The following is a 12,891-nucleotide window of genomic DNA, read 5'->3' on the forward strand; positions in this document are numbered from 1 at the left end:
ATTTAATTATCATAATAAATATTTTAGTACAACATTTAAAAATTAATCATATTAATTTTTTAATTATATCATAAACTCAAAAACTCATAATATTATTAAAATCTTATAATTTCATCCATGGTAATATATATAAGTCAGGTAAATATCAGATCAGATCAATAACAAGTCGGATCATTTACAGGTCAGGTTAAAAACATGTCGGGTTCATCACAGGTCAGGTTGAAAACAGGTCGGGTAATACCAGTTATTTACCAAGTCAATATCGGGTTCGGGTTCATATCAGTCAGATGCAAGTCGGGTTCGGGTATCATTTTTTCGGTTCAATTCGGGTTCAGGTCGTTCTCAGGTCGGGTGCAAATCCACAATTTATAGGTCTAACTCGGATTTAGGTAAACACCAATTCCGACTCGATTCGGTTTCGAATCGTTACAGCGCAGGTTAAAAATAGTTTTGACTCGTGTCGGGTCAGCTTTTTACAACCCTAGTTACACGAACGATGTCAACATTTTGTAGGAGCGCGAGTTCAGTGGCCAACAAGTGAGGAGTCATCGCAGTGGCCGCAACAGCAATGGATGGTTGTTATGACTCAAATATTCAATGATATGAACTAAAGTATTCAAGCTGAATTTTGTGGAAGAACAAGAATTTACAATAATAGAGAAGAGGAGAAATAGAATAGAAGAATATATGAGAGAATTTAGAAAAGGAGAAGATCATAGATTATAACAAATTTTCACGTCTACCACAACACTCGCCCTTCAGAGAATTTTATAGGGCCTAAAATACTTGGGTTCAATCTTTTGCTTCTTATAAAACCGGAGTGACATTTGATGACACAGTTACAAGCATGCAAACACTCAATTTCTAATCTCGAGCGTAACATCTTGTTACTTATGGTCAGCTTATATTTGGAAGGCTTCGAGGTCACGATCCAATCATTATCGGAACACAGTATATTTCATGAACAAGTATCGAAACTTCTGGAGTCTCGTGTATATCACTTTAATTAAGAGGAAGACAATTGTAAGATTATCTTAATCGTTGATTCAATAATCTTTTTGTATTGTCTCTGTTTGCTTTTAATCCCTCTACAAGTATCCACATGTGAATGGGTATTGAAATACTGGTTCGAATCTGTTTTACTACAGCAAAATAGAGGTTTAGCGGCGTTTTTTTAGTCCTATAGCGGTGTTTTTAAGCGTCGTTAAAAACACTTGCGGCGATAGGAAAAACGCCGACCAAACCAGCGTCGCTAAAGTTAGCGGTGTTTGAGAACAAAAAATACCGTAATAGGTCAAGATCTATAGCAGCGTTGTTGGAAAAAACGCCGCAAAAGGTCGATATCTATAGTGGCGTTTTGGAACAAACGCCCGCAAAAGGTTGGGATCTATAGCGGCATTTTTTAGATACAAATGCCGCAAAAGGTCAAGATCTATAGCGGCGTTTTCGGAATAAACGCTGCCAAAGGTTAGATCTATAGCGGCGTTTTTTGTCATAAACGCCGCAAATTATCTAAAACTTTTGTGGTATTTTTTTTGTAAAACGCCGGTATTGATTATGTATTTGGCGGCGTTTTTTTATACAAACGCCGCTAATTAACACAGAATTTACAACCATTGATTTATGCTCTTCTGTTACCCAAAATTACATTTTCAACATGTTCCATCATCTAACAAACATGACATCTATAACAACAAACTTTAATTCCATAACAACCAACTTAAAATCCATCATAGTAAATAAAAGTTTACATTAATGTAATAGGTAATGCAGTTCAACATTGTTAAGTATCATGAACAAAACATATAACAGAAATAAGACCTAAGATGGTGGACTCTGAGGTTGAGTTTTTCGTATCATCTGCATCATAGCTTCTAGTCGATTTTCAAATTCTTGACATTTCTGCTGATATGCTGCTTCCCTCACTTCATTTTCGGCTTTCATGTTAGCCATTTTTGATCCATTTCAGCCAATTGTTGTTTTAAACGATTAACTTCTAATTGGAAAGACTGAGATTGTGATGACATGTACTGAGATGATCTGGATCCAAAATATTTGGTGGGATTAACGAATGATCCTTGACAGCGTACCCGGCCATATCTTTCAGGACCCAAAACGTCATTAATAACTTGATTTTTGGCGTCATCCGCATTAACAAGACCATGACTTGAAGCCGTAGCTTCATACTCCGCCCTTTTAACCCTTAATTTTCCTAATAATAAAGTAAATAATTATTTCAAATAAGAATGTCAGACTATATATATATAAATAAAACATAATTCAAATCCTCTGTCCAATAAATGTACCATAATTTTTGCAACTTCAGCAGTCATAGGAGTGTCATCCTTTTTTGTATGTGTCATGTCAAAAAGTTTGATTTGTCCAACTTTAGAACCAGATGTATTTTCCTACAATGCAACATAATATAATTAATTTTCGTTAGTATGTACATAGGAATACAAATCATTATGTGAATAATCTATAATACCTCATCATTAGCTATACAAGCAAAGCTTTTCGATCCAGCCGTGTGGGTAAACTTCTGTTGTTGTCTGCTAGCAACATCAACATCCTCTCAGTCCTACAGTTTCAAACAACTACATATAAATTCAAAATTATATTTCGTTAATATTATTATTGAAAAATACATCATACATGTCCTTTTTGTGAACTCCAAAATCTGACTGTATCTTCCCATTGATACCTGAGCATTCCAGGTGGGACGGTTTGTAGCTTTTCTTCAAGGCTGAAATCATTCTTGAAGTATTTCTTTTTTAATGAACTCTTGTGGTCTCTCCATCTCTTCCCTAACGCTTGCTTCAAATAATCGTCAGAGACCTCTAAAGAATATTCTCCTACATATAAAATAAGTGCTAAAAGTAATTATAAATTACTATTGAATTGTTATAAATTATCTATTATAATAACATTATTACCTTAACAAAATTCAAAGCCTGATTTTTGTTACTATTAGGCATTTTATGCCATGACTCATAATTGATCGCTAAAATATTAGCACTACATCCAACTATGCCCAAGTAATCGGATAGAAGACGTGCTTTTGGGCCAATAGGTTGACCGACACTGTTTCTTGAAACTTTGACACGGTGCCCAGGAGGAAGTTGGTATAATTCCTTCAACGTTGTACGTCCTCTAGTCTTACGTGTTCCAGCATTTTCAACTATATAAAAAATTATTAATTGCAAGTTTTCAAAATGAACAAACAATTAAATAAAGTGTCGAACATTATCTTGAATTTCTACAGCTTCTTCAACGATAATAGGAACTTCCAAAGAGTCAACAACATTCGATTCCTCATTATTTGTTTGTTCATACTCTTGAGAAGCTAGAACAATCCGCAAATCACTTATTTTTCTCCTCGACATGATATCTGTAATAAACAAATAACATTTTTAGTAAGAAAACGGTTTAATTAATGAATATATTGAAGGACAACATGTTAAAAGTTATAATATTATAAATTAATAAATTAAGATATAAAATCTTACGACATTCTTATGTCATATCAATTGTCATAAATATCTTCATCAACATCCTCCCGAACCCATTTAAATTATGTAGTATCAGTGATAGTTTCATCCCCGATGTCTATCAAGTTTCTGGGGTATTACGGAGCACAACATACCAAACGTCATCCATTGGATCGTGACAGTAAACAACTTGTTTCACTTGAGAGAAAAATACATATGACTCATCCATCAATCGTTGACCAGTGTGAATTAATCGAGAGAAATTCACCATTGTAAAACCGAATTTATCTCTTTTTATTCCTCGAGTAGTATTTACATCAACCTAGTCACACCGAAACATCACAACCTTTCATTTTCCATAATAATCTAACTCAATAATGTCCGTAAGAATTCTATAATAATCTACATCTCCCTCCAAAGGATGATTGCCCCTGAAACTAACATAAATTGTAGTTAAAGAAATAACTACTACTCCACAATTTTGTGTCCTCCTTAATCTTTCACGAGATTTCATTTTGAACATGAACCCATTAATGAGGAAGTCATTATATCTTTTAACAATTCTATTCAGACCTTGAGAAAGTCATTTAACATCTTCACTAACTTCTCTACCACTCCAAACCTATTACACATGAATTGTGAATTAATTTGCATTGATGTCAATATGAAAAGGCAAGACTTATATATTATTTATATCTATATGGAATGATTTAGTTGCTTACCGTCTGTCGAACCATTAATGAAAAGTTTCTATGAATAACTTATGTATCTCTCGTTGATATAATCTTCGGGAGCGTGCACAAGATCTCAAGACTTCTTTGAACTCACTATAAAATATATTAGTATTGAGAAATATAAAAGATTAAGAAATTTCATTAGTATTGAGTTCGCATACATGACAAGACTCCTGATTTTTTTTATCACCCAATACAACATACAATCATTCGGACAACTATGAATTTTCTCATGTCCAAGATCCAAATCTTTTATAATTTCTTCATATCTTTGCATGATTGAGGGATTTTTGCAAAAGGAAACATTTCTCCTAGAAACTCCAACAATTGCGTAAAAGAGTTACCAGTCCACCCTCCCAAGCATTTTAAGTGGAAAAGACTGAGCAGTATCGATACTATAGGCTAAAATGGGAAGAATCAGCTGAGCAGTATCGATACTTATGCAAGTAGTATCGATACCGAGGAGGGTATCGATACTATGAGGAAAGTATCGATATCATTGATAACAGAATGCAAAAATGCTATCGATACTGTAATAGAGTATCGGTACCATAGTATAGTAGTATCGATACCATGGTAGGGGGTACCGATACTATTGAGCCAGAAATTTTAAGATAGGCTGAGATTGTAATAGAAAATTTAATAATATGTTCTCTTGAGTATTGTTTAAGTATAATTGTTAGGGTATTCGTGATATTATTTGACTAGCGGTCATGAATTACGTCATAACATACATATTATACATATAGTTATGAGACTATAAGGTAAGGTGCCTACAATCCATAATGATGAAAGAAATAACTACTTGGTAAGAAATGACAATAGGAGCATGGATAACTTGCGAAATAGATATTATATATGGTAATTGAAGTTGGATATGATATGCATTGAATGTCTTTTTAACAACAAAAGGGTCTATTTGTTAACAATGAAAGGGTCTATTTGTAGGATGTCTTTTAGTTTGCTTAGAAATGCAACCATTCAATTGCATCTTAAGGATCAACTTTAGTTTTGAGTATTTGCTAGGAAGAAGCTTTCTTCTTCTTGAGAGGATAACAGATGTAACTAACTAAGCTTGCTATTAATGGCTTTAACTAATTTTTCATTTACATTGTTATTGAAAATCAAATCATTTCTATTGTCATAACAAAACTCATAATCCCTATCTTTATATTAAACTCCAATACCAGCTTGAAACGAAAACAAACACACAAAGTGAAATTAACTACTAAATAATCAAAGTTAATTATCAAATCAATATCCTAGCCCCTGTATAATTAAAGTCAAAATTGAAGGCACCCAAAATTGAGTGCATGTAAAATCATAGAGAGTCAAGGCAGTCAATATCTTCCAGCCAACAGAATGAACGATGCATTGCATACTGAAGAAAACAGAATAGAAAGTAATAAACTAACCTGCGTGCAAATCCAGTCAACTAATTCCTTTAGTTTTGTACCTTGATGTATCAAGGCAAGTATCTTGCAGCTCTTTTCTTGTATGAACCAGTTTCCTTTCCACAACAAATATTAACTTTAAATACGTAAGTTATATGGAACTTACCAGGAAAGTGAGTTCGCAAACCCCAGCAAGATTCCCAATAGCTTGGATGGATTCAATCAGTAACAAGCTACAAGCAGAAAGACAAATTAGGCAAATCATGATACCAAAGGCTAAACAGACATAAATGTTAAAACTTAAAGGACAGTACGACAAGCGAAGCTAACAAAGCAGAATCTAACAAGGCTTAACATGAGGGAGCACTTGATTTAAGTAATGCTTGACGACACCTCAACTTTCAGCAGGTAACATAAAGCAATGTTCTGTGAAGTAGATATTTCAATTAGGCAACAAATTTATGTAAGGAACAAACAGTGTAAAAACATAAACTTCTCACACATAAGAACATAAGCCAACATAATCCTCTGCTGATTATAAACCGCGAGTAGCATAAATTTTCTGTTCTTGTTAAAAGAAAACCTAGATAAACCATTCATAAACAAACACTTATATGACTATAAATCAGTGTTTAAAATAGATGCTACTCGGGAATTAGGGAAATTGTGTTTAAAATCCAAAATTCAATCGTGTACACTTGTTCTTCGTAATTGATGATACAATGCATTCATTACTAAAAGAAGCAATGACGTTTTGCTTTTAGTTAATCCTCGGACTGATTCAATCACACTACATGCTACATTATGATCTAATCACATTGCTGTTCAAAGACCACTCAAGTTCCAGGCAGATGGAGAATGACAATTGAATTCTTAATTGGTACCACACCACTCTTTGATTAAGACGGCTGCTAACCAGTTTCTAGGCTACGAGAAAAGCACAAAACTAATCAGCTCCTACACAAGAATTGAAACACAGATATTTTATGCAATTTTACCTTAAAATCAAGATTTTAGGATGAGATATTTAGAATCACGATTTTCTTTTTATTTTTTTGATATCACGATTTTCTTTTACGAATCAACAGGCAGCTTGGTTAAAGACTTGCAAGGTCAACAATGAAGACATTTTTCAAGATGCCACTGTTTTTTTATGTTCTGTTGCATCCAACAAACAAATTTTAAAACATACTATAAAAAATAATTTAAATACTTATTTGAAAGTCAAAACATATCAAAAGAACTTTAGATGAAGTCCTTAAAAAAGTTCAAAGCAAGCAAAAATGGTCTTCGATACCAACTAGAGTTCTTCATGAATTAAGCAGGCAGCCACGCCTCTAATTTACTTAAATTGAATCACTTGGAATCGTGAGAGGCCCACTCTTGTACCAGAGAAGAAGCTTGCTCGAATAGTTTAAATTATTTTAGGGATTGGGCAGGGGAAAAGGGCGGAGCATATATTTATCCCTTAGCGGCGTTTCTACTAATAAACGCCACAATTGAACGTGTTTTTGTGGCGTTTTTTATTACAAACGGCGGTAATGTACAATTATATCGCGGCGTTTGTCTCAAAAACGTCATTATACTACTATCTTTTAATGGCATTTTTATAAAAACGCCGCGATATGTTTAGAGTTGTAGAACCCCTAACAACAACTAAAATTTAAAAAATTAACCGTGTAAAAAGTAGTGATTTGAAGAAGTAGAACACTAAATTTAAAGAGGGAAGAGAGTTGTACGAGAGAGTGTATAAAAATAGTTATAAGTTCATTATATGTTAATCTTTTTCAAGTTGTCGGTCGTACAGATAGAGATACACCGGTGAACGGTGTTTCAAGGTGGCCTCCTAGAGCCTTCGGGGGTTTCAAGGCCACGTGGGGTTTTGGTCTCTAAGGGAGAGGCGACAGTGTAGAGAATGAGGAAGGGAGAGCTTAAACAAAAAGGGTTTTAAAATTTTAGGGTTTTCTAAACTTTTTACATGAAATAGAAATCAAATAAGGTTATACTTAAAATTTACGGTGTTTTTAAAACCAATTGCCACAAATATAACAAACTATTGCGACATTTGTAAAAAACGCCACTAAAGTACTACTCTATTGCGGCGTTTTTTTTTTTAAATGCCAATATAGATTAACCCTATTGCGGCGTTTGTATAAAAATACCGCTAAAGTACTACTATATTGCGGTGTTTATTGAAAAACACCACCAAATATGAACCCTATTATGGCATTTGAATAAAAACACCGCTAAAGTACTACTATATTGCGACGTTTGTTGAAAAAATGCCACCATAGATGAACCCTATTACAACATTTATATAAAAACACAACTAAAGTATTACTCTGTTGCGGCGTTTGTTGAAAAAAAGCCACTATAGATGAACCCTATTACGGCGTTTGTATAAAAAATGCCGCTATCGTACTACTCTATTGCGGCGTTTGTTGAAAAATGTCACTATATATGAACCCTATTGCGGAGTTTGTACAAAACCGCCGCTAAAGTTACCATTTTGTGGCATTTGAAATTTAAACGTCGCTATATGTTTAAAGTTAATGGCATTTACTCTCAAAACGCCGCTAAACACGTTGCTGTAGAACAATTCTGCTATAGTGTTTTTCTTAAAAACAATTATGTGGGTTTCTTTAAAACGGATGAAAAAAGCCTTTTGTTTAAGGACGACGGAAAGGTACATTAACCTAAAACCCTATGCATATATTATTAATATATATGACTTGATTAGCATTAGGTTAAGTTCACCGTTTTTTTATCTTAGATTAAATTAATTGTTATTAATTTAAAATTCTTTTTAAATTAAATAATAATTTAATTATTACTTATTAAAAACTCTTTTAAAATAAATACTAATTTAAATTATATTCCTTCTTATCTGATAAGAAATTTAAATTCAATCAAATCCTAATTAAAGATTATTTGATATTATTATTTATTTAATATTATTTTTCGAATCAAATAAAAAATATATATATATCATAAGTGAAACTGTAAACGAGCCAAGTCGAGCTTGAATATTGCCGAGCTTGACTAAACTCGAAAAGTGTAAAACTGAGTTCGACTCGAATCGAAAACTTACGAGTTTAAAATTGTCAAGCTCGACTCAAACTCGAAATAAAAAATGAAACTCGATTGGAACTCAAAATAAAAAATATGAAGCTCAATTCGAACTCGAACAAACTTCAACTAAAAATATTCTTAGACTTAGCTCAAACTTGAACCTTAAGTACATAAAAACCTTATAATGTATTTTTTTTACAAAAGAAGAACAACATATAAATGTTAATATTCTTAATAATTTAATTTAAAAATCTAAAAATCTATTTTTTTAGTTGCTCGCGAGTTTCTGGAGTATGTTATGAAGTAACTCATTTCAACTCATTAAGAATTCGAGTCGAGTTCGAGTTCGAGCTCGAGTCGAGTCCATTCAATTCGAGAGTTGACCGAACTTTGACCGAGTCGATCTTAAGTAACTCGTGATCTATCTTGTCTCATTTAAAGCCCTAATCATAAGACTACAAATTTAACTTCTTTAAATTAAATTCGGATAATAAATAATCATTTACATTGTGATTTAAAATTATCTCAGTATCTTAAATTATTATTGAGGGTTATATCCACAACCATTTTTATATGTTCTTAACGTGTGATCCTATAGGTTCAATTAACATTGGTAGTAAATAAAAAATCATATTTGATTGTACAAGTTATAAGTGGCCTCTAACAAGACATTATGACTACCCAAGTTAAATGAAAAGTTCATGATTCGAGACAACCTTAATGCATCTCTTATCATAATCCTTTGATCTCATGATATTTTGATAGAATATACGATATAGAAAATGTCAACCTTATATTTCTCGATGCCCAATTGAATTGACTAAACAAATAACATTGATCTCCATCAATTTATATGAGCACGATAATACATTTTTCAGTCTCAATTATCGAGGGACTCTAAGATATCTTTCTTATGATAAAAGGGGTAAATTTCATCTTAACCACCCACATTTCACTATATGATTCTTGTCATGTTCAAGTATAACATTTATATCGTTAAATTAAAGACAATTTTTTACTATCTCAAAGCATAATAATCATCATATTGATAACAATAGTAATTTTATGTCTAAAGATTTAAATGACATAACTGTTGAAGATTAATATATGGCATTGATCCATGTATTAATCTCAAAACGAGTTAATCTAATATTTGTTCTTAATAAATACATATGAATTTGATTTGTATCTCATTCACGTATTCATCACATGAATATCTATCAAATTTCATACCAATTATTGTTCCCATAATAATAATAATAATAATTAATTATGGGTATTTATCAATAATATTCAAGGATATTAATATATTATAAATATATAAATTAAGATAATAATAAATTTAATAATCAAAATATCATGTACACAACCATCATCCAAACTTGCGACCTAAAACCCATCGAGAGTCCAATATTCATCTACTCATCTACCCCTAAACGACTCATACCTTAGCAGACCAAAGACTTGGATCTGGATCAAACTCGAATCTAGCCCTAATTCTACTCAATCACCTCGTCTACCTCCTCTCTCACGTGTATCTTGGTTGCCACTCCTAAAATACTTAAAAATCCTGGCAGCCGATCGTTCCCATGGAATCCCACAAATTTCGACGACCACTACCTCTCCGACGATAAGATTTTGAAACTTTTTTATCTTGTTCCCTTCTAAATATTGATACATGGTCCTATGATATCAAGCAACTTGATAGAGTTAGGTGATTAATAATTAATACATGTAACAATAAAATAAAAGTAGAATAATATTAATATATCAACAAAATAATTCAAATTTAATATGTATTTTTTAAAATTCTAACATTCGATTTTTTTATTAAGTAGAAAAATATTATATTCTCAAAGAAACAAATGATGGGATTATGTGCAAATGAATTAAAAAGAGAAATATTTTAAATTTAAGAATAGTTTACGTCTTTAATTGTGCAGTGGAATGTGGATCAAACATTACATTTCAGTGGAAGAGACATGCATAAACCAGAGAAATTAGCCCTTGAGTAAGTGCTTGCATCAGAAAAATCCTACCAAATATCATCATTTTAGTTGCCATATAAGGAATCATTAAGTGAACTTAATAATAAAAGAGCCTGTTATTTTTTTATATAAAATTTCAAATTTGAATAGTTATGTCTTCAATTTGTATATTATCAATAACTAATTTTATTTAAAAAATATTATCTTATAATTATCTTATATTATCGAAATAATAATATATGTAAGAATTTTCAAATAATAATAATAATAATCTCGGTAAGAGTGGACGCAAAAGGCTTACGTCCCGCCTAAATTTTGTCTAAAAAGTTTCTTTTCTAAATTTCATATAAAAAAACTAAAAAAATTAATACCATTTTATAAAAATATTAACATTACTTAAAAAATATCTTCACTCTCTAAAAGATTGAGAGTAAACTATACCAATAACTATTAACTTCTTTTACTTTATCTATCAAATTTTCAATATTTTTAATCAAACAATAGTTAAATTAAAGGTCTAAATTGACATAATTATATATTTGATCAGCGTTATTTATATATTTGACAATAGTTAACCATTAAAAAAATGTGTTGACAGATGACGAAAATATTGATGTGCAGTTAAAAAATAACATAATTATATATTTGATATTCACTACTTAAATATTCCATCAATTTAGTCCTAATTTTAATTTAATTCAAAAAATTAACTTGTTAATCATGATAACATGTTTGTTTGGCTGTCCCTTTTTCCCATATATATATGGGGTAAGGGGAGGTAAGATAGTAGGCTACCCCCAACACCAGATTGAGAGCAACTTTCGTAAGAGAACTCTGAATTATAAAATGCCCTTTGTGGGACTCGATCCCACGACCTCAAAGTTAAGAACATTCTACTCTACCAACTGAGTTGGATGGGAATGAATTGAATATATATTTTATCCAATCAAAAGAATTTGCCTCCACACACTCAAAAGATACAATTATTACATGGGAACGAATAGGGAAACCGACTCGCTAAATGGCAACAAAGTAACAAGTGGTCCATGGAAGTATGTCATAATTATGAATTTTTCTTCTTCCTTTTTCTTGCACTACAGAAACCAACCGAAATATTATCAAACATCTCAAAAATCACAAAGGAAAAAATATTTAATTAAAAGCTTGTTAAAGGGGTGTTATTGGATACCCAATTTTTTTCTCAAAGAATTCTTTTATAATTTTAATATAAAAAGATATAAAATAAAAATAATACAATTTTATAAAAATATTAACATTCTTAAAAAAATTAATATCTCAAAATTTGTTTCCATCCACTTAAAAAACTATTTTACGAAACTTTCCCTTATCCCTATCTAAAGAAAATTTTGTTCAATTTTTTATTTTAAAAAATATTATATTATTATTGAAATTTAAACTCGTACAAGATACTAATATAAATATTCTTCATCATTTAATCAATTAATAAGTCTCGCAATTCTATCTTTCATCATACGTTATATGAAATAACTAAAAGTTTTTCAAACATCTCAAAAAACTTAAGAAAACATCATACCCAGTTTTCTTAATTTGTTATAATGTTAATATAAAAAATATTCTTTTGACAATTTTTACCTAGGAGAAAGAAAGGAGAATTTTGTTCTTAATAAATATTGAACTCACAACTTAAAGAAAATAAGAAGTGTCAACAGAGAGTTTTTAACCACTTACTCTATAGGTGGTTAGCAATTAATATAAAAATATTAAAACTTAATTTAATGTAATTTTATAAGAATATTAACCCCACTTTAAAAATGATTAACATCTTTAAAAATTATTAACTAAACTATTGACATGACATATAAAAAAATTATGTAATAATCAAGTTATTGATTATTAATTATTAATGAAATTATTGACATGAAGAATAAAAAAATAATATAATAATATATTTAATCTTCACTACTTATATATTTTATTAATTTGATCATATTTTTAATTAAAAATAATTTAATAAATTTAATCCAATAAAATGAAGACACAATAACGATGAAAATAAAATGAGAATGAAGAAATTCTAATTTAGAAAAGGAAGATTTAAGAGCACCTAACCGTTAAACTAAGTCAAACACTTATTAATAATAAAAAGTGCATTTTATTAAAATATTTTAATTATATGTTTAGTTTATAGTTATGTTGATACAATTCATTATAATTATAATTTTTTTAATAA

This window comes from Hibiscus syriacus, unplaced genomic scaffold (genome assembly GCF_006381635.1).
Source record: "Hibiscus syriacus cultivar Baekdansim isolate YM2019G1 unplaced genomic scaffold, ASM638163v2 tig00116939_pilon, whole genome shotgun sequence".
Lineage (NCBI taxonomy): Eukaryota > Viridiplantae > Streptophyta > Magnoliopsida > Malvales > Malvaceae > Hibiscus > Hibiscus syriacus.